The 22,034-nt window shown below is 46.5% G+C and overlaps 1 long non-coding RNA gene across 5 annotated transcripts in view; it reads left to right on the top strand.

Annotated features, from left to right (window-relative positions):
* LOC147105612 (uncharacterized) overlaps positions 1 to 22,034 on the top strand; it is a 556,421-nt gene that overhangs the window by 70,970 nt on the left and 463,417 nt on the right. The window contains exon 10 of one of the 5 annotated variants that reach the window (XR_015081533.1): positions 882 to 12,573. The exons of the other annotated variants lie outside the window; for them this stretch is intronic. This is a non-coding gene — a long non-coding RNA (uncharacterized LOC147105612). Of the gene's footprint in view, positions 1 to 881; positions 12,574 to 22,034 lie in introns of those variants that run through there. 5 annotated transcript variants of the gene reach the window in all.

The raw sequence follows: 22,034 nt of genomic DNA, 5'->3' as shown, positions 1-22,034 counted from the left end.
CTATTACATATTGATTGACTGTGCAAACGGCCCTGATGGGTTTTAATCAGAGGCCCGAATGCCACTGGTTTGCTTCTCATGCATAAATGCAGAAGGTTTGTCTGCTTTCTAATTTCTGGAAAGTTCCTTCTTTGTCAGCCCAAATTGAAACTTACAGGCCTTGGCCATGAGGTTGACCGCAGCCATCTTGTTGAGCCCTGGAGCCCTGGATTTTAAACTCAGTCCAGCCAATAAGCCAAAAGTAAATCTTCGGGGGAGACATGAAATTTGCGAATCCTTTCATAAATTAACAACTGTCTCCATAAATGTATTCCATTTTACTCCTAAAAGACTTTGAAACACACTGCAGTTTGCAATAAAAACATTTGAACAGCGGGGAATTTAAAGGGTTGCAGCATCATTTTTTATTTGCTCTGATGGATATTGCTGCAAGAGGTTCAGTGCCCAAGGCCCCCTCCAAAAGCAAAGGAAGGCAGAGTACCTGGGAGAAGGTAGCAGCCATTCTGAATACCAACAGCAACATGCAGCACACATAGAAGCAGATGTGCAAGATGTTTTTAGGCATCCAAAAATGTCCCACGGTAAGACTTCCCAATATTTCTTTTATTCATTCTCAGGATGTGCGTGGCACTTGGGATAAGGCCGGCATTTATTGCCCATCCCTAGCTGCCCTGAGAAAGTGGTGGTGATGGATCTTGAGCTGAGTAGCTTGTTAGTGCACATCAGAGGGCAGTTACGAGGTACGGGACATATAAGCCAGATCAGGTAACGATGGCAGGTGTCCTTCCCTGAAGAAAATGAGTGAATCAGTTGGGTTTTTATGACAATCCGACAGCTTCATGGACACTTTTACTGATGCCTGTTTTTTTATTTATTTCCAGATCTTTTCAACAATTCATATTCTCAAACTGCCATGGTGGGATTTGCACTCACGTTCTCTGAATTATTGGTCCAGGCCTCTAGCATACGTCCAGTAACATAACCACTATACAACTGTACTCGTATAATGAGATCCCTGCATGCCCTGTCCATCCATTCCCAGAGTCGAGATGTTGGTGCGAAAGCTGGAGGTGGAGGTGGGAATGCATAGGATGAGAATGGGGAACAGCAACAGTGGCGATTTTCAAGTGGGGATTAAAACATTGAAGGATGAATTACCTTCAGAATGCGGTCCTACTGTACATTGTCGTGAATGATGTTTTATTTATAACTTTGATTGTCAATAAGGGTCTTTAACTACCCCCTTGAAGCAGCAGGATGCAGTTCTAATTTTCTGGCTACAACACAGGGCAGGAGCCTCTCTTACACCTCTGCAGGCATGGGACGCCCATCCATGTTTGTAAATAGACACATCCCTGCAATTTAACAACCTGAAAAAGTGGTGAGTGAATGTCCCGCCCCACCGTGCTGCATTAAATGGGTCTGCAGAGCTTTGGGCCGTATAACTACTGGCCCTGATTTTGTACCTCATGCCCAATCCCACTCGAGTCAAATGGAACGTAACCAAAGTGCACGCCACTTGACCTGACCTGTACCCGCTTACATTTGCAAGTTCAGGTAATCTGATTAGGTCCAATGGACCCCAGGGACCTATGCCTAGTAGTGGGGTGCGGGGGCTGGGGGTGCGGGTAGGTAAGAGCAGCCTGATGGCATCCTGGATTGAAGATCTCTGAGGAAAATGCAAAAAATGGTTTCCACTAGCCTTTTTTATTCTAAAAAAAGTACACACATCTCAAAGGTGGTTAAAAAGTATGTAATCTTCATTGATAAACATGTCTTTAGCCTGCAGAATGCATAGCAACTTATAATTGGGCATGAGGACAACATACCAGCATGGTTGCTCCTCTTCCCTCCTCATTTACTTACCTTCATCCAAAAAAGGTGTTGCAAACCCTGGCCAGGAAATTGGGCTCAGACAATTTGAGTACCGATTTGCCTCCAAAATGGCATCCACAGCACGCGCACAAACTTCTGGTGCGAGTTGCGCCAGACGCCATCTTGGCGAGGGCATTAGCGCGGGCACAGTGCGCGCATGCCGGAAGTATGCACATTAGGTAGATCATGACGTACACACTGATTTGCCGCCAGCACTGCCAGTTTGGAGCTCAAAGCTCCAGCTAACACTCTCTTAAGCTCACACTGCTGACCATGCACTATTTAAAGAGATCATCAACCACTTGCAGGTTAGTTGCTAAATGATTTCTACTGGCTGTTGCTGAATTTATGGAAGTGTTTGGTGGTTTGTACAGTTATCTAAAGTTACTAAGGTCTACAGGGAGTGGTGTGGCAGGTGCTGAAGGGCTTTGTCCTGACATCAAGGATTCCGCACAGACCACTTGCTCCAAGACATGGGTGCAGTCGTCAGCATTCCACATGGCCTACAGCATGACAGAGGCGACACAGAGCAGGACAAGCTGCAGGAAAAGGGAAGAGGGGGAGGAGGACTCTCAGCAGGAGGCCATATCCGCCCAGGGTGTTCAGGGAGCAATAGTCCTACCTGAACCTCAGCAAGGAACAGTGTGTCAGATGTTTTCACTTCACTAAGGATGTCCTCACTGAAGTCTTCCACCTGTTGCAGCCACAGCTACAACCTCAGAGCAGGGCGAGGACCGCATTGCCAGTGGCTGTGCAGGTTACGGTGACCATGAACTTATATGCATCGGGCCCCTTCCAGGCTGAAGCAGGAAATATTTGCAACATCTCCCAGTTTGCCATGCACTGTTGCATAAGGGAGGTAGCTGAGGCTCTGTATTCGAAGAGAGCTGAATACATTTCCTTCTCTCTGACCAGAGAGCAGCAGGCGGAGTGAGCATGTGGCTTCGTGAGGATTTCAGGCTTCCCCATGGTGTAGGGTGCCATTGACGGCACGTACATCGCTTTGCGAGCACCACATGTGAACTCTTAGATGTACTGCAACCGTAAGGGATTTCACTCCCTCAATGTCCAGCTGGTGTACGACCATACTCAGTGAATCATGCAGGTGAATGCCCGGTATCCTGGCAGCAGTCATGATGCCTTCATTCTGTGGCAGTCCGCTGTGCCATCTGCATTTGAGACACCACAATAAACCAGAGGGTGGCTACTGGGCGACAAGGGCTATCCTTTAACCTCATGGCTCATGACTCCAGCGTGCAACCCATGGACACGTGGGCAGCATTCACATAACGAAAGCTGTTAGATCCGTGATTCTTTAAATAGGATGTTTCCCCAAGAACTACACGGAGACTGTAACTTAACAATCAACAGGTGTTCACTGGAGTAGAGTAGTCCCAAGACTGAAGTACAGAAGCCTGCTCCGGCTTTATATACAGGTGTGGTCACTGCCGGTACTACAGTATACAGGAGCTGTCTCTCTTAAAGGTACATACACAACAATTCCTCCCCTTTTAGATTAACAGTACCCATAACATTCAAATAACAATTAACACTTTAACATGCACATTAAACAGAAATAGTCCATTTATAAATTCAGTCTTTGGGGCGGCTTCCTGATCCTTTCTGTATAGCGCCTTTCCTGAGGTTCTTGTTCTTGGTGCGGAGGCGATTCTGGCCCCTTTCCATCGGTTCCCACTGCTACTGTTTCTGAGGTAGATGCTGTCAGTATGTTGGGTTCATTCCCAGGTACGCGAGACATGGGGTTGCCTCGTTCCTGTGACGCTAAGATCTGGTCAACGTGGCATCTCACAATGTTCTCCCCGACATCCACTGTGTACATTAATGGCCCCTGCCGTGTGCATATCGTTCCGGGTCGCCATTTCTCTGTTCGGTAATCACGGGCCAAGACTGGTTGTCCTACATTAAAGCTCCTTGTCGGCTTCTCATTGATGTGCTGGAATTGTTTATCCTCGACATTTCTTCGCACATTTGGTCTGAGCAAATCCAGGCGAGATCTCAACCTTCGGTTAAAGAACATCATGGCCGGGGTCTGGTTGGTGATTGTATGTGTCGCATTTCTGTAGGCTAACAGGAAATTGTCCACCTTATGCTGCAGTGGAATGTCATCATCGCACATGGCCCTTACTGCTTTTTTAAAGGTTTGTACAAACCTCTCCGCCAATCCATTGGTGGCGGGATGATACGGAGCGGAGGTGTAATGCCTTACCCCATTTCTTTTCATGAATTTTCGAAACTCTTCTGACACAAACTGTGGTCCGTTATCAGAGCAAATCTGCTCTGGCAAGCCGTTCCTGGCAAAGATGGTCCATAGGACTGCAATAGTTTTCTCCGTGGTGGTGGAGGACATTTGGATCACCTCAGGCCATTTCGAGTGCGCATCCACAGCTATTAAAAACATTGAGTCCATGAATGGACCAGCAAAGTCAATATGCACCCGTTGCCATGGAGAGGAGGGCCACTCCCAAGGGTGTAGAGGGGCATGTGGTGGTGCATTTTGGACCTTCTGGCATCCCGAGCAGCTCTTAGTTAGGTCCTCGATTTGTTGATCAATCCCCGGCCACCACACATAAGCCCCAGCAAGGCTTTTCATTTTCACCCCTCCCAGATGACCTTCGTGAAGCTCATTTAGCACTCTCTCCCTTAACTTGGGTGGAATTACCACTCGGGATCCACACATCACTGTCCCCTGGCATACTGACAGCTGTTCTCTTCTGGATGAGAATGCTGGCAACAGTGGGTCGCCATGTGTTGGCCATCCCCTCACCGTCAAATCATATACCCGAGACAGTGTCGGATCATTGCGGGTCTCCTTCTCTATATCCGCGTTAGTTACTGGCAATCGTTCAATTATTGATGAATAAAATATCTCGATAGGGTCCACTGCTGGTGCTTCCTCCACAGTAGGCAGTGGCAAGCGTGATAGTCCATCAGCATTTCCGTGCTGTTTCATGCCTTTATATTCTATTTCGTATTGGTTTGCCCCTAGAAAAAGGGACCATCTTTGTAACCGTTGTGCAGTCATTACCGGAACGCCCTTCTTTGGATTAAAGATGGAGACAAGTGGTTGGTGGTCAGTCAGCAAGGTGAACTTCTGTTCATGCAGATAGTGGTTGAATTTTTTTACTCCCCATACTAGGCTGAGGGCCTCCCTGTCAATCTGTGCGTAGTTGCGCTCGGCTGAGGTTAGTGACCGAGACGCAAAGGCTACTGGCCTCTCCAACCCGTCCGGGAAATTGTGCAACACCGCTCCAATACCATAGGGTGATGCATCACATGCCAACCGGATTGGTAGTGCTGGGTTGAAATGGGCCAACACCTCTTTTGATGTGATCAAATCTTTGCACTTCTGGAAAGCTCGTTTACATTCGTCATTCCACTTCCATAGTACCCCCGTTTGCAGTAGGGTATTCAGTGGGTGTACCCCTGTAGACAAATTTGGTAAGAGCTTATGGTAGTAGTTCACCAATCCGAGGAACGACCTCAGTTGTGACACATTTTCCGGTGCTGGAGCCTTGACTACTGCCTCGATCTTTTCAGGGGACTTATGTAACCCCTCTTCATCAATAATGTGGCCACAATACGAGATCTGCTTCTGGAAAAACTCGCACTTGTGGCGATTAGCTCGTAGCCCATATTCCTTTAATCTAGCGAGCACCTTCTCCAGGTTGGCGAGGTGCTCACTGTCATTTTCGCCCGTGACCAGGATGTCGTCCAAATAACACTGGGTCCCTGGAATTCCTTGCAGGACTTGATCCATTGCCCTTTGCCAAATAGCCGGAGCCGATGCTACCCCGAAAACCAGTCGGTTGTATTGATAGAGACCTTTATGAGTGTTGATTGTGAGGTATTGTTTTGAGGCTTCTTCTACCTCCATTTGCAAGTACGCCTGGGCCAGATCAATTTTGGTGAAGCGTTTACCCCCAGATAGCGAGGCAAAAATATCCTCAATCCGTGGAAGTGGATATTGTACCGTGTGAAGGACTGGGTTCACTGTCACCTTGAAATCCCCACAGATGCGGACCTTCTTTGGTTCCCCAGGCGTATTACTCAACGACCTCTTCATTACAGGGACGATGGGTGTAGGCCACTCACTCCAGTCTACTTTGGACAGTACTCCTGAATGTTCCAACCATTCCAGCTCTGCTTCAACGGCTGGTCGGATCGCATAAGGCACCGGTCTGGCCTTAAAAAACTTTGGACTTGCATTTTCCTCTATTTTAATTGTTGCTGTTATGCCTTTTAGTGTTCCGAGTCCCTCCTGGAACACTTCTTGTGCATCAGTTAGCATTTTTGACAGTCGTCCAGGTGTGGCGTCATCATCCTTTTTGGCCTCAACCTTCAGTGCCCGTATGGAATGCCAATCTAGTTGTATCTTCCGGATCCATTCACGTCCTAGTAGTGGTGGTCCTCCATCTGGCAATACATATAGGTCCATTTTAGGTATTTCCTGGCCTTTGTATATCACTTTCACCCTTATTTTTCCTTTGGGGTAGACTTTTTTTGCCCCGTATACGTCTTCAAGACAATCCCTGTAGCTTCCAAGGGTACATGTGGAAATAGCCGCTTGTAGTCCCTTTGGTTTATGACTGTTAGGGCTGATCCAGTGTCCAATTCCATTTTCACTTGGACTCCGTCTATCTTGAGTGTGACCCAGAGAGTCTGGTGATCCTCCATTTTGGTTACCTTATGTAGTTTCAGACAACCCAGCTCCTTGCTTCCGGAGTCTGTATCACTTCCCTGTTCATCTGAACTACTGTCCATCACCTTCTGTACCTTTTTGTACTTCTCCTGTGGAGATTTCCTGCTGTTGGTTTTCTTCCCTGACCTGCAGACTCTTGCTATGTGTCCTGTCTTTCCACACTGTCTGCACACTTGGTCCTTGAACCAACAATCCTTCTGATCGTGTGTCGTTCTGCCGCAGCGATAACACTTCCCTGCTCCATATGACATTTCATTGGTGCCGTATTCTTGCGGTCTCCGTTGTATCTCTGCAGCGCCCCGTGTGGCTGCTTCATGTGATACTGCCATGCTGAAAGCCTTGTCCAGCGTAAGATCCTTTTCTGATAGAAGCCGTTTCTGGGTTCCTTCACTTTGAAGCCCACACACAAACTTGTCCCTTAATGTATCTGATAGACCCGCTCCAAACTGGCAGTGTTTTGATAACTTGCGCAGTTCCGTTAAGTACTCAGCATTACTTTCATCTTTATGCTGGTTCCTTTTGTGGAACTTAAATCTTTCTGCTATCAGCAGCGGTGTGGGGCTTAAGTGGTCCTGTAGGATTTCTACTATGCTTTCGAAATTCTTCTCCACGGGCTTCTCTGGGGTTATCAGGTTTCGCAGTAAGCCATAAGTTTTTGCACCCATGGAATTTAACAAAACCAGTGCTTTCCTAGCATCTGGCACTTCATTCGCCCTGCAGTACACCTCAATGCGTTCCACGTATGTCGACCAATCTTCGACTTCATTGTCGAACGTAGAGATATTGCCACTCTTCGCCATCCCTGGGTGTATTTCAACTGCCTAAATGGCGTCTCCCGCGCTCTCCCTTCTTCTCCGCTGGAACAAAATGGCGTCTCCCGCGCTTTCCTTCCTTCCCGCGCTCGGCCTTCTTCTCCGCTGCAGCTTCTAAAAATGGTGTCTCCCGTGCTCTCCCTTCTGCTCCCCGTGGACGTGGTTCAGCCTTTGAGCCCTGGCTGTGCTCTGCGCATTCTCCTGTGCGCCTTTCCCATTGCCGTCGCTCGGTCCTGAACCCGGCTGCTGCTTTACCCTCTCTGTCTCTGCTCGTTTGTCCTCGACGCCGCTCGGTCGTTTAACCCCCGGCTGCGCCCTGTGTGCTTCACCCTCTCTCTTACCCCATCGACGCTGCTCGGCTTTTCTACGCCGTCGGTCGGCTCCCGCCGCCGCTGTCCGGGAAGGGTGTGCGCTGCACCTGTTGCCAGTCTGTTGCTGGATCGTCGTGGCTGGGGAACCAGGCTCTCAACAGCCACTCCTGCAATGTTGACTTGCTGCCGGATGACTGGATGGTTGCTTGTGGTCGACGCCCGTGCTTCTGGCCTCGACTGTCTTCCACCGTCCTCCCGGAGCGACTCCTCGACGGGAAATGCAGAGTTGCAGGCAGATTCGAATCAACCTCGTCGCCACTGTTAGATCCGTGATTCTTTAAATAGGATGTTTCCCCAAGAACTACACGGAGACTGTAACTTAACAATCAACAGGTGGTTACTGGAGTAGAGTAGTCCCAAGACTGAGGTACAGAAGCCTGCTCCGGCTTTATATACAGGTGTGGTCACTGCCGGTACTACAGTATACAGGAGCTGTCTCTCTTAAAGGTACATACACAACAAAAGCCATGCTGCCACACGAAATATCATCAAGCAGACCATTGGCATGCTGAAGCAACGCTTCCGCTGCCTGGACCACTCTGGAGGAGCCCTGCAGTACTCAGCAGGGTGTCGAGATTCGTGGTAGTCTGCTGATGCTGCAGAACCTTACCATCATGAGGGCACAGCTCTTGCCACCAGCCATGCAGTGACCAGCTGAGGAGGAGGAGGAGGAGGAGGATGAAGAGGAAGGAAGGAAGGAGGCAACCCAGACAGCCCCTGTCTGTGACCGGCTCATCCAGCTTGGCGAGGGTGTAGAGGAGAATTACTAGCTTGGTACCAGGGATAAGGGACTTCAGTTATGTGGAGGGACTAGAGAAGCTGGGCTAGTTCTCCTTAGAGCAGAGAAGGTTAAGGGGAGATTTAATAGAGATGTTCAAGATTATGAAGGGTTTTCATAGAGTGGATAGGGAGAAACTGTTTCCACTTGCAGGAGGGTTGATAACCAGAGGACACAGATTTAAGATAATTATTAAAAGAACCAGGGAGAGATTAGTTTATTTTTAAGCAGCAAGTTATTATGATCTCGAATGCATTGCCTGTAAGGGTGGTGGAATCCGGTTCATTCGTAACTTTTAAAAGGGAATTGGATATATCATTGAGAAGGGGAATTTTGCAGGGCTGTGGGGAAAGGGCAGAAGACTGGGACTAGTTGGATAGCTCTTTCAAAGAGACAGCACAAGCATGATAGGCTGAATGGTCCCCTTCTGTGCTGTAAGATTCGATGATAAATGCGTTGAACTGCATGGTTTCAATGAAGAGGAATAGTGAAATAGGGGAGTGTACAAATTAGAAACATATCTAAAAGTTACAAGCCAATAACATACAGTTCCTAAAAGGTAATGAGCTAATGTAAAACGTGCCTTAATTAAAAGATGTGGAGCAAATGAGCCTTTTTCACATTTCGTTGTAGTTAAAAACAGATCAAACAAGGGGGAGTAGACCATTCAGCAAATCTGCAGAACTCATACTTAATAGAATGGATTTGAAGCTTTGCCTATTCTTTAGTGATGTATAAATAAGACGAGGAATGATATTTTGCTCTGGGTGTGGTGTTAAGAATGATTAGATGTGTACCTAGTGCTGAGAAGTTCATGCACTACATGCACCGAGTGTCTCACCTCCTAACTTCCCAAAGCCTTTCCACCATCTGCAAGGCACAGGTCAGGAGTGTGATGGAATACTCTCCATTTGCCTGGATGAGTGCAGCTCCAACAACACTCAAGAAGCTTGACACCATCCAGGACAAAGCAGCTCACTTGATTGGCACCCTATCCACCACCTTAAACATTCACTCCCTCCACCACCGGTGTACTGTAGCTGCAGTGTGTACCATCCACAAGATGCACTGCAGCAACTCGCCAAGGCTTCTTCGGCAGCACCCCCTAAACCCGCGACCTCTTCCACCTAGAAGGACAAGGGCAGTGGGTGCATGGGAACACCATCACCTTCAAGTTCCCCTCCAAGTCACACTCCATCCTGACTTGGAAATATATCACCGTTCCTTCATCGTCGCTGGGTCAAAATCCGGGAACTCCCTCCCTAACGGCACCGTGGGAGTACCTTCACCACAGGGACTGCAGCAATTCAAGAAGGTGACTCACCACCACCTTCTCAAGGGCAATTAAGGATGGGCAATAAATGCAGGCCTTGACAGTGACGCCCACATCTCAGGAACGAATACAAAAAAAGAATAAACTTGCCTGATATGGAGCGAGTGCATATCTGGAAATGATGGGCTGCATGCGTGCGATTTCTTGCTATATGGCTCCGTACTATGCAAGCAGAAATTTACCATGCCATTAATGGAAACTGTCATGTCATGTCAATGCAAGGAAATTTTGCTGCGTTCTTAACATTTTTACTCTGGTGAGAAAAGACTATTTCAAATTTAGCACACACTATAAATTGTTCTTTCCAGTGGTATGTCACAGTCACAGTCAGAGGCGCCATAACCAATAGATTCATGGTGATAAATCATGTAAACCACTAGTGGGAGTAATGACCATTGATATGCTGTAAGATGAATAAATTGTCTTCTTGCCAAAACGGAGCAGCCAGTGTGCTGGGAGTGAGATGTATTAGTGGCAGGAGAGCTAGACACTTTCATCTGGAATTTCTGGGGGGATCCTTCAGGTGATGATTGGTTGAACCCCTGGAAAAATGGCATAAATGGCTTAAAATGTCCTTTTACAGACTCTCAGACTCTCCAGACTTTCCCCCGATCTGCTGAAGTTACAGCAGGAGATTTGGAGAACCCCGCAGAAATTCAGGGGCTTGTATTTGTGCTGCATTTGAGAGATATTTTTATTTGTGCTTAGAGTGAAACATATTGTACCTGTGCTGAGGATGGGATTATATTGTAGGGAGGTGATGGCTGAGATGGTCTCCTTGGAGCCTTAAAGGCCTGAGGTGACTCTCGTCTCAGGAAGCAGTTGCTGTTCCAGAGGCAAGGGGTTTAGGCAAGCTCCTTCATGTGTAAGAGGAGGCCTTAAGGCAGCAGCCTCAAACCCTACTCCTTGCAACTTGCTGGCGCTGAGCACAGGCTTAGGGGAGTTAGTGGTTGGTGTCAGTACAGACCAAGTAGTTCCAACCAGTTCTTGGAATCTCTGTGAAAGTGTTCTGTTCAAAGTTTCTCTGGTAACGCTGTTAGCAGCCACTCCGGAAACCGCCAATATTCTTAGAAGCTGCTCCTGATGTCTTGATGCTGCAGAAATATTCCAGCCTGTCATCATCTTCTGTGTGTTCTGCAGGTCCTGAGAAACTTCTCCAGTGTGTTTCAGATGTGGGTAGTGGATTCCTTCCATTTGTCCATCATCTCAAACATATGTGTGAAAACCGTCTCCACTGTCTATACTTTAGATGGATGCACCTTAATTGTAATTCTTTTGAAAATTGGGCACATGAGACGTGTCCCTCTGTTCCTCGGCCAAGGGTGGTCATTTCTCCACTATGGAGAGGAACAAGACTCCCCCTCTCTACCATTCCCAGGTCCTCATTCTCACTAGTGCTGAGTGCTTCACCCAATGACAGCCCTACAGACTCACTAGCTACTTCCTCCTAAGTGTATGTTTCTGCACTAGTGCTTGCACGAGTAAGATACCGTGATGCAGTTGGTGAGGAAGTGGGAGAAGTTGAGGCTGTGATCCCGGCAGTTAATTCCTCAGTGGGAGTGCCTGGGTTGGCCATCATCATGGCCGGCCTCTTCCTGGTTAGCTGTGCACACAATGACATTTCACTATGAAGAATGGCTGCTGAGTGTAAGGGCATGTAATACTTTGAGAAAGCTCATAAAGCTGACACCACCTATAATGAGCATTTCCCAGTTGTTGCCACCTCGCCATCAAACTCACCCCCCTCCTCACCTTCAAAATCATGAGGGGTCTAGACAGAGTAGATAGAGGGAAACTGTTCCCATTGGCGGAAGGGTTGAGAACCAGCGGATACAGATTTAAGGTGATTGGCAGAAGAACCAAAGGCGACGTGAGGAAAGACTTTTTAACGCAGCGAGTGCTTAGGATCTGGAATGCACTGCCTGAGAGGGTGGTGGAGGCAGATTCAATCGTGGCTTTCAAAAAGGAATGGGATAAGTACCTGAAGGAAAACAAATTGCAAGGCTACGGGGAAAGGGCGGGGAGTGTGACTAGCTGAAGTGCACTTGCAGAGAGCCGGCACAGGCTCAATGGGCCAAATGGCCTCCTTCTGTGCTGTAACCATTCTATGATTCCTGCAGGTTCCCCTGTCTGCCAGACAACAGATGTTTCAGCAGGGGACAACTACAGTTGCATAGCAATTACCTAGAATTAGAACAAACTGCCTCCAGCGTTCTGCTCTAAGTTCAAGGTCCTCAGGGAAACAGCCCTGGACAATCAGTTGATCTCCTAGTGAAAGAGATTGCTGTATATCTTTCCTTTTTTCCCAGTCAGGAACGGTAGCATAGTGGTTATGTTACTGGACTAATAATCCAGAGGCCTGAATAAATGACCCAAAGATGTGAGTTCAAATACCCACCACAGCAGTTTAAATAAATCTGGAATAAAAAGCTAGTATCAGGAAACTACTGCATTGTTGTAAAAAGGACGTGTTTATCTGCAATACCAAAAGCTCTGATTGGTCCCCTTGGAAGACAAGAAACTAGCAATTACTCTGGAATGCCTGTCAATGTAATCAGTTACTTTGCAAAGTGTAATTTGAGTCATTCTGACTGCCAGGCTCCAGACAGAACAGGGCTCACCCTCACAGGTAAAGACCTTCTCCTGCACCCCTCCCAACAAGTTCCTGCCCTTCTCTCTAATAATCACTTTTGTTGTAAAAACCCATCTGGTTCACTAATGTTCTTTAGGGAAGGAAATCTGCCATCCTTACTTGGTCTGCCCTATATGTGACCCCAGACCCACAGCAATGTGGTTGACTCTTAACTGCCCTCTGAAATGGCCTAGCAAACCACTCAGTTGTAACAAACCGCTACAGAAACAATAATACAAATAAATATGGATGGACCACCCTGCATCAACCTCGGCACTGGCTTCAGACACAACAAAAGCGCACCCAGCCCTGTCGACCCTGCAAAGTCCTCCTCACGAACATCTGGAGACTTTCAGCCAATGTCCCAGACTCCTCCATCAACATCCCTAGGCATGTCCTTACCCACCAGCAGGACAGACCCACCAGAGGTGGCAGCACAGTGGTATACAGTCAGGAGGGAGTGGCCCTGGGAGTCCTCAACATTGACTCCGGACCCCATGAAGTCTCACGACATCAGGCATGGGCAATAAAACCTCCTGCTGATTACCATCTACCGCCCTCCCTCAGCTGATGAATCAGTACTCCACCATGTTGAACACCACTTGGAAGAAGCACTGAGGGTAGCAAGGGCACAGAATGTACTCTGGGTGGGGGACTTCAATGTCCATCACCAAGAGTGGCTCAGTAGCACCACTACTGACTGAACTGGCCGAGTCCCGAAGGACATAGCTGCCAGACTGGACCAGCAGCAGGTGGTGAGAGAAACAACACAAGGGGAAAAACCTACTTGACCTCATCCTCACCAATCTACCTGTTGCAGATGCATCTGTCCATGACAGTATTGGTAGCAGTGCCCACCGTACAATCCTTGTGGAGACGAAGTCCCGTCTTCACACTGTCTGCTCTCAATCATCAACAAACTGATGGAAAGTGTCATCGACAATGCTATCAAGCGGAACTTACTCACCAATAACCTGCTCGCCAATGCTCAGTTTGGGTTCTGCCAGAACCACTCGGCTCCCGGCCTCATTACAGCCTTGGGCCATACATGGATAAAAGAGCGGAATTCCAGAGGTGAGGTGAGAGTGCTCTTGACATCAAGGCAGCATTTGACCAAGTGTGGCATCCAGGAGCCCTAGTAATGGGAATTGGGGGAAAGACTCTGCACTAGCTGGAGTCATACCTAGCACAAAGGAAGATGGTTGTTGGAGGCCAATCCTCTCAGCCTCAGGACATCGCTGCAGGAGTTCCTCAGGGCAATGTCCTAGACCCAACCATCTTCAGCTGCTTCATCAATGACCTTCCCTCCATCATAAAGTCAGAAGTGGGGAAGTTCGCTGATGATTGCACAGTGTTCAGTTCCATTTGCAACTCCTCAGATAATGAAGCAGTTTATATCCACATGCAGCAAGACCTGGATGACATTCAGTCTCGGGCTGATAAGTGGCAAGTAACATTTCCGTCACACAAGTGCCAGGCAATGACTATCTCCAACAAGAGAGTGTCTAACCACCGCCCCTTGACATTAAACGGCATTACCATTGCCGAATCCCCTAACATCAACAACCTGGTGGTCGGTGGTTTGGTTGGTGAGTATTTTCTTCCTAAATTTTTGTAAACTTAAATTTTGTGGTTTCTAAGGTCTCTGTTGTGTAGCGGGGACTACTATTAACCAAGGGCCTTTGAATATATCATTTAATTGAAGTGAAATTGGTGGGATTCATTTAATTTTAATTAATTAATTAAAGGGTAAGCCATGGCAGGACAGCCCAGCCCCGTAGTATGCTCCTCCTGCTCTATGTGGGAAATCAGGGACGCTTCCTGCGTCCCTGATGACCATGTGTGTGGGAAGTGTGTCCAACTGCAGCTACTGACAGACTGCATTGCGGCACTGGAGCTGCGAATGGATTCATTTTGGAGCATTCGCGATGCTGAGGACGTCATGAATATCACATTTAGCGAGTTGGTCACACCGCAGGTAAAGGGTGTACAGGCAGGAAGGGAATGGGTGACCAGCAGGCAGAGTAAGAGGCACAGGCAGGTAGTGCAGGAATCCCCTGCGGCCATCCCCCTCTCCAACAGATATACCACTTTGAATACTGTTGGGGGGGATGACTCATCAGGGGAAGGCAGCAGCAGCCAACTTCCTGGCACCATGGGTGGCTCTGCTGCACAGGCTGGGAGGAAAAAGAGTGGAAGAGCTATAGTGATAGGGGACTCAATTGTAAGGGGAATAGATAGGCATTTTTGCGGCCGCAATCGAGACTCCAGGATGGTGTGTTGCCTCCCTGGTGCAAGGGTCAAGGACGTCTCGGAAAGGCTGCAGAACATTTTGGAGGGGGAGGGCGAACAGCCAGTTGTCGTGGTGTACATAGGCACCAACGATATAGGTAAAAAACGGGATGAGGTCCTAAAAGCAGAATATAGGGAGTTAGGAGGTAAATTAAAAAATAGGACCTCAAAGGTAGTAATCTCAGGATTGCTACCAGTGCCATGTGCTAGTCAGAGTAGAAATAGGAGGATATTTCAAATGAATATGTGGCTAGAGGAATGGTGTGAGGGGGAGGGATTCAAATTCCTTGGACATTGGAACCGGTTCTGGGAGAGGTGGGACCAGTACAAACCGGATGGTTTGCACCTGGGCAGGGCCGGGACCGATGTCCTAGGGGGAGTGTTTGCTAGTGTTGTTGGGGAGGGTTTAAACTAAACTGGCAGGGGGTTGGGAACCTGAGCAGGGAGACAGAGGAAAGGGAAACAAGGAAAAAAGCAAAAGACAGGAAGGAGAAAGACAAAATTAGAAGGCAAAGAACTCAACGGTTTAAATCAAACATGGTCACAGTAAATAATAATTCATATAGGTCTGAGAGCGTTAAAAAAACAAGCCTGAAGGCTTTGTGTCTTAATGCAAGGAGCATTTGGAACAAGGTGGATGAATTAGCTGCACAAATAGAGGTAAACGAATATGATTTGATTGGGATTACAGAAACATGGCTCCAGGGTGGCCAAGGCTGGGAACTCAACATCCAGGGGTATTCAATATTTAGGAAGGATAGGCAAAAAAGAAAGGGAGGTGGGGTAGCATTGCTGGTTAAAGAGGGGATTAACACAATTGAAAGGAAGGATATTAACTCTGATGATGCGGAATCTGTATGGGTAGAACTGAGAAATATCAAGGGGCAGAAAACGTTAGTGGGAGTGGTATATAGACCTCCAAACAATAATATGGAGGCTGGGGATGGCATTAAACGGGAAATTAGAGAAGCGTGCAATAAGGGCACAGCAGTCATCATGGGGGACTTTAATTTACATATAGATTGGGCTAACCAAATTAGTAAAAATACTGTGGAGGAGGAATTCCTAGAATGTTTATGGGATGGTTTTCTGGAACAATATGTCGAGGAACCAACCAGAGATCAGGCCATCTTAGACTGGGTATTATGTAATGAGAGAGGATTAATTAGCAATCTTGTTGTACGAGGCCCCTTGGGTCAGAGCGATCATAATATGATAGAATTCTTCATTAGGATGGAGAGTGAAGTAGTTGACTCGGAGACTAGGGTCCTGAATTTAAATAAAGGGAACTACGATGGTATGAGGCGCGAATTGGGTAGGATTGATTGGGGAATGTCACTCAAAGGGTTGACGGTGGGTAGGCAATGGCAAACATTCAAAGACCGCATGGATGAACTACAGAAGTTGTGCATCCCAGTTTGGGATAAGAATAAAACAAAAAGGGTGACTCAACCATGGCTAACAAGGGAAATTAGGGATAGCATAAGATCCAAGGAGAGGGCATATAAATTGGCCAGAAAAAGCGGTAAACCTGAGGATTGGGAGCAGTTTAAGATTCAACAAAGGAGGACAAAGGGATTAATTAAGAAGGGGAAAATAGAATATGAAAGTAAGCTTGCAGGGAACATAAAAACTGACTAAGAGCTTTTATAGATATGTGAAGAGAAAAAGATTAGTGAAATCAAGTGTAGGTCCCTTGCAGTCAGAAGCAGGGGAAGTTATAATGGGGAACAAAGAAATGGCAGACCAATTAAATGCATATTTTGGTTCTGTCTTCACAAAGGAGGACACAAATAACCTCCCAGAGATGTTGGAGAACATAGGGTCTGATGAGAGGGAGGAACTGAAAGAAATCAGTATTTGTAGGGAAATGGTGTTAGGGAAATTTACGGGATTGAAGGCCAATAAATCCCCAGCGCCTGATAATCTATATCCTAGGGTATTTAAGGAAGTGGCCCTGGAAATAGTAGATGCATTGCTGATCATCTTCCAGAACTCGATAGACTGGAGGGTAGCTAATGTTACCCCACTATTCACAAAGGGTGGTAGAGAGAAAGCGGGGAATTACAGACTGGTAAGCCTGACATCGGTAGTGGGGAAAATGCTAGAGTCCATTATAAAGGATGTAATAGCTGAGCACTTGGAAAACAGTGACAGGATCGGACAAAGTCAACATGGATTTACAAAAGGTAAATCGTGCTTGACTACTGGAATTTTTTGAGGATGTAACTGGGAAAATAGATAAGGGAGAACCAGTAGATGTGGTGTATTTGGACTTTCAAAAGGCTTTCGATAAGGTCCCGCATAAGAGATTAGCGTGTAAATTTAAGGCACATGGGATTGGGGGCAAGGTATTGACTTGGATAGAGAACTGGTTGGCGGACAGAAAGCAGAGAGTAGGAATTAACGGGTCTTTTTCCGAGTGGCAGGCAGTGACTAGTGGGGTACCGCAGGGATCGGTCCTTGGACCCCAGCTATTCACAATATACATTAATGATCTAGATAAGGGAACTAGATGTAATATCTCCAAGTTTGCAGATGACACAAAGCTGGGTGGGCGTGTGTGCTGCGAGGATGATACCGAGAAACTCCAGGATGATTTGGACAAGTTGGGTGATTGGGCAGAAGCGTGGCAGATGCAATATAACATAGATAAATGCGAGGTTATCCACTTTGGTGTCAAAAACAGAAAGGCAGACTATTATCTGAATGGCAATAGATTGGGAGAAGGGGAAGTGCAATGAGACCTGGGTGTCCTTGTGCACCAGTCACTGAAGGTAAGCATGCAGATGCAGCAGGTGGTGAAGAAGGCAAATGGTATGTTGGCCTTCATAGCGAAAGGGTTTGAGTACAGGAGCAAGGATGTCCTGCTGCAGTTGTACAGGGCCTTGGTGAGACCACACCTGGAGTACTGTGTGCAGTTTTGGTCGCCTTATCTGAGGAAGGATGTTCTTGCCATGGAAGGAGTTCAGCGAAGATTCACAAGGCTGATCCCTGGGATGGCAGGAATGACGTACGAGGAGAGATTGGGTCGATTGGGCTTATACTCGCTGGAGTTTAGAAGAATGAGAGGGGATCTCATCGAAACTTATAAAATTCTGACAGGTCTGGACAAACTAGATACAGGTAGAATGTTCCCGATGGTCGGAGAGGCCAGAACCAGGGGTCATAGTCTAAGGATAAGGGGTAAGCCATTTAGGACAGAGATGAGGAAGAATTTCTTCACCCAGAGAGTGGTGAACCTGTGGAATTCTCTGCCACAGAAGGCGGTTGAGGCCAACTCTTTAAATATATTCAAGAAGGAGTTAGATATATTTCTTAGAGCTAAAGGTATCAAGGGATATGGGGAGAAGGCAGGTACGGGGTACTGAGTTTGGATGATCAGCCATGATCTCAGCGAATGGCGGAGCAGGCTCGAGGGGCCGAATGGCCTACTCCTGCTCCTATCTTCTATGTTTCTATGTTTCTATGTTACCATTGACCAGAAATTTAACTGGACCTGCCACATAAATACTGTAGCTACAAGAGCAGGTCAGAGGTTGGATATTCTGCAGCGTGTGTCTCACCTCCTGACTCCCCAAAGCCTTTTCACTATCTACTAGGTACAAGTCAAGAGTGTGATGGAATACTCTCCACTTGCCTTGATGATTGCAGCTCCAACAATACTCAAGAAGCTCAACACCATCCAGGCCAAAGCAGCCCACTTGATTGGCATCCCATCCACCACCTTAAACATTCACTCCCTCCACCACCGGCGTACCATGGCTGCAGTGTGTACCATCTACAAGGTGCACTGCAGCAACTTGTCAAGGCTTCTTCAGCAGCACCTCCCAAACCCATGACCTCTACCACCTAGAAAGACAAGGGCAGCAGGTGCATGGGAACACCACCATCTCCAAGTTCCCCTCCAAGTCACACACCATCCTGACTTGGAAAAATATCGCCATTCCTTCATCGTCACTAGGTCAAAATCCTGGAACTCCCTCCCTAACAGCACTGTAGGAGTACCTTCACCACACGGACTGCAGCGGTTCAAAAAGGCCTTCACCACCACCTTCTCAAGGGCAATTAGGGTTGGGCAATAAATGCTGGCCTTGCCAGCAACGCCCACATCCCAGGAATGAATTTAAAAAAAAAGTCACATTGCAAGCAATTTGCAAGATTGCAAAGGAGGAGACAGTGATGTTTCTTATCACACTATATTGCCCAGGAAGACTTAGTTCATGAACTTGCTGCCACTGAGTATGGACTGGCCTTACAGGGAAGACCACCTGAACAGGCAGCACTTCATGATGACCCATAGGGCTTCCATCTGATGGGATGTAACTGGACAGGACCAACTTAGAACTGTTTGGGTTCAGCAATCAGTAATGAATACCATCCTAGCTTCCAGGAACAACCCATATTAAAAATGTGTAATGCAGTGTCTGCTAAATGAAAGGGGCCTGAATTACATTCTTTTCTTCCCTGGGTTGTGCCAGCATGGGATTTGAATATGGTTCTGAGTAAGTTGATGTCAGGACCCATATGGTCTCACAGTCCTGTTGTTTAAAATCCTTGTTTACTGGCTTTCACCTTGGTGTGCAGCTACTGCACTTCATACATTTGAGGTGGATGTATGTTCACTAATGATGTTTACATACTTTTTAAATTTAATGTTAGAATTTCAAGCCTTTTATAATGGGCCAGATTTTGCTGTGATCAGTGAATGAAAGACACTAGTCATTCGTTGCACTTGCCCATAGACTTGCTTTTGGTTTTTGCACTGGAAGTTCCTGTCAGCTAACTATCGAGTAATTGCAGCGCCCTCTACAGGGCATTGGGACCCTTGTAAATAGAGTAACCAACATTGTATCTCCTGAACCAATCAGATTGAAGAATTGTTAATAAGCAGCGCAGCGTCTCAACCAGGAAGTGTCGGTTAGAATAGTGAATTCAATGTCAAATCAAGTATAGAAAACAAAATTAAGAGAGGGAAAGAAAGGTTGGATTAAGAGAGGCAGATAAAAAAGACAAAGAAAAAGTAAAAAAAAGTTTTATTTTGGTAAATCTCCAACAATAATTAAGATCTGAAGGAATGAGAATCCACGCTTGTAAAAGTTAATTTTCAGTGCCAGAGTTTGGTAGTAATTAAGACTTAACATGCTGTTAAAAGGGTGCTAACACTAGAATGGACAAGTCCCTAACTTTTTCTGGCGAGTTTAGTCTATATATCTGAGGCAAATACAACAACTTCATACGGTTCCATATATTGAAAGGGGAGCCAGATGGTGTGATGCCATTTGCGGGCAGCTTTTGGAGGAACGTTGCATCTGGGACAGCAACTTCTGGATTTCCACGTTAACTGGGCATGTGTGGTCGCTGGAAGTTGCTGTCCGATTTCCACGTAAATAACTGTCAACACTGTTAGCCTCACCATTATTTCCACAGCAAAATCCCGCCCAATATTTTACACTTTTTGGGCCTGAAACCCCAGTGTGTCTGCTCCACCGATGCAAGTGAGGCAGAATGGAAATTCCATACACCCAATGTGAAGGCTTCAGACCAAATCCCAAGGATGGAGTCATTTACATAGTAGGGCCCTAAAAGGCGCTTAGTGGTGCCCGGCCCAATCCACCAGTAGATGTTGGAGAGTGGCTCACAGCCATTTCGATTGGTGGAACCAGAGGCCCATCCCAGGCCGAAGACAAAAATTTGTTGATATATCTTTAGTTTTTAAGGGAGCAATACCTACTGGTGATACTGTCATACTGCTTGGCAACAGCAGGGAAAATCTATCTCTTGATCTTGGAGTCTGCATATTCCAAAAGCCATGAAGATAGTGGACTTGACAAGCAAGAACACATCCATGGAACAGGCCACCTCTCCAGGACTGGCAGGTCAACAACAAGACTGGAACAATAGTTAAACCAGATCTCATATTTACATCAGGAATACAGGAGGACCCGTGGCTGTGTTTCAGCCTTCTGCATCAATCTGTAAATTCCATGCAGAATGCCAGTATTCGCACACATCCCCTGCCCACAGAACTCTCAGACATTGTCACCTTCTGGTGCTGAAATGTAAATGCAGTTTTCATCAGCATTTGTTGAAATAGTGTTGACGCAGGCTATGGGAAATGTATTCCCTGTTGGTATCCTGTACAATTTGTCAAATCTCTGTCTTTTCAGCAATCATCAGGGCCAACTGAATGAAGCAACAATCTTTGCTCCAGATGCCTCTGACCACATCCCGTTTTTATGACACCTAATATGTAAAATAAACAGGGGGAACAGCCTGACTACACCTACTTTCCAATGAGCCAGAGGCAGTTTAAAAATATATCAAACCGCAGTATGCTCACCATCACCAAATGCGAGCTGTAACCGTGGCAACTCCTTTGCAGTGACTGTTCATAAACATTCTGGAGTGTCAACAGTACAAACAAAACTCACTGATGTTGCACAGCTGCCCCCCAACAATTTATACAACCCATTACAGAGTTATACAGGTACCATCTAAACAACCAATGACAGTACTGACACACACTACATATCTACTCTCACATCTACATAACAAACCTATATACACACACACTAACACACAACACTCACACATATGCATACAAACACGCTGAATCCAACACACACATACATACATACATATGCAAAATGTACACACAAACATATACACACAAATATCCACAACATATAGTACACAAAACAATACACACAAAAACACAAATGGATAACATACACACACATACATGCATGCATACTCAAGACACGCACACACGTGCACACACACACATACATAAATTCATAGTATGGCCAATACTCCACACCAAAAGTTCATATCTTGTACATAATTGATTGCACAGAGAGAAAAATGTTGCTGAATAAGTCATCATATAAGGAGATTGAACCAGTTTTATAATTCAGAAACTGTACATTTAACAGCTAGCCATCTTAACTTTGCTCCAGTCTACCCCCTGCTGACATTGGGGACAATGTACAACAAGCTGTGTGCGTACATTTATTTCAATAAATTGCCCAAGTCAAAACATTCTACTGGTAAAATAATATCTGGCCAGCAGCACTCAAACTATTTTCATTCGACCATTGTAGGTTCTGTTTAACCTGTTCTTTGCTATTATGTTTCATGCGGGTGATTTTACACTATTAAACAGACAAATAAACCAGAAGGCAAATAAATAACATGTTAAGAATAGTTTCTGTATCA

This window comes from Somniosus microcephalus, chromosome 17 (assembly GCF_052327205.1).
Source record: "Somniosus microcephalus isolate GS21.2 chromosome 17, FLI_Smic_1.0, whole genome shotgun sequence".
NCBI classification, from domain to species: Eukaryota; Metazoa; Chordata; class Chondrichthyes; order Squaliformes; family Somniosidae; genus Somniosus; species Somniosus microcephalus.
The sequence above is the reverse complement of the archived record's forward strand: the minus strand, read 5'-3'. Positions and strand labels throughout refer to the sequence as shown.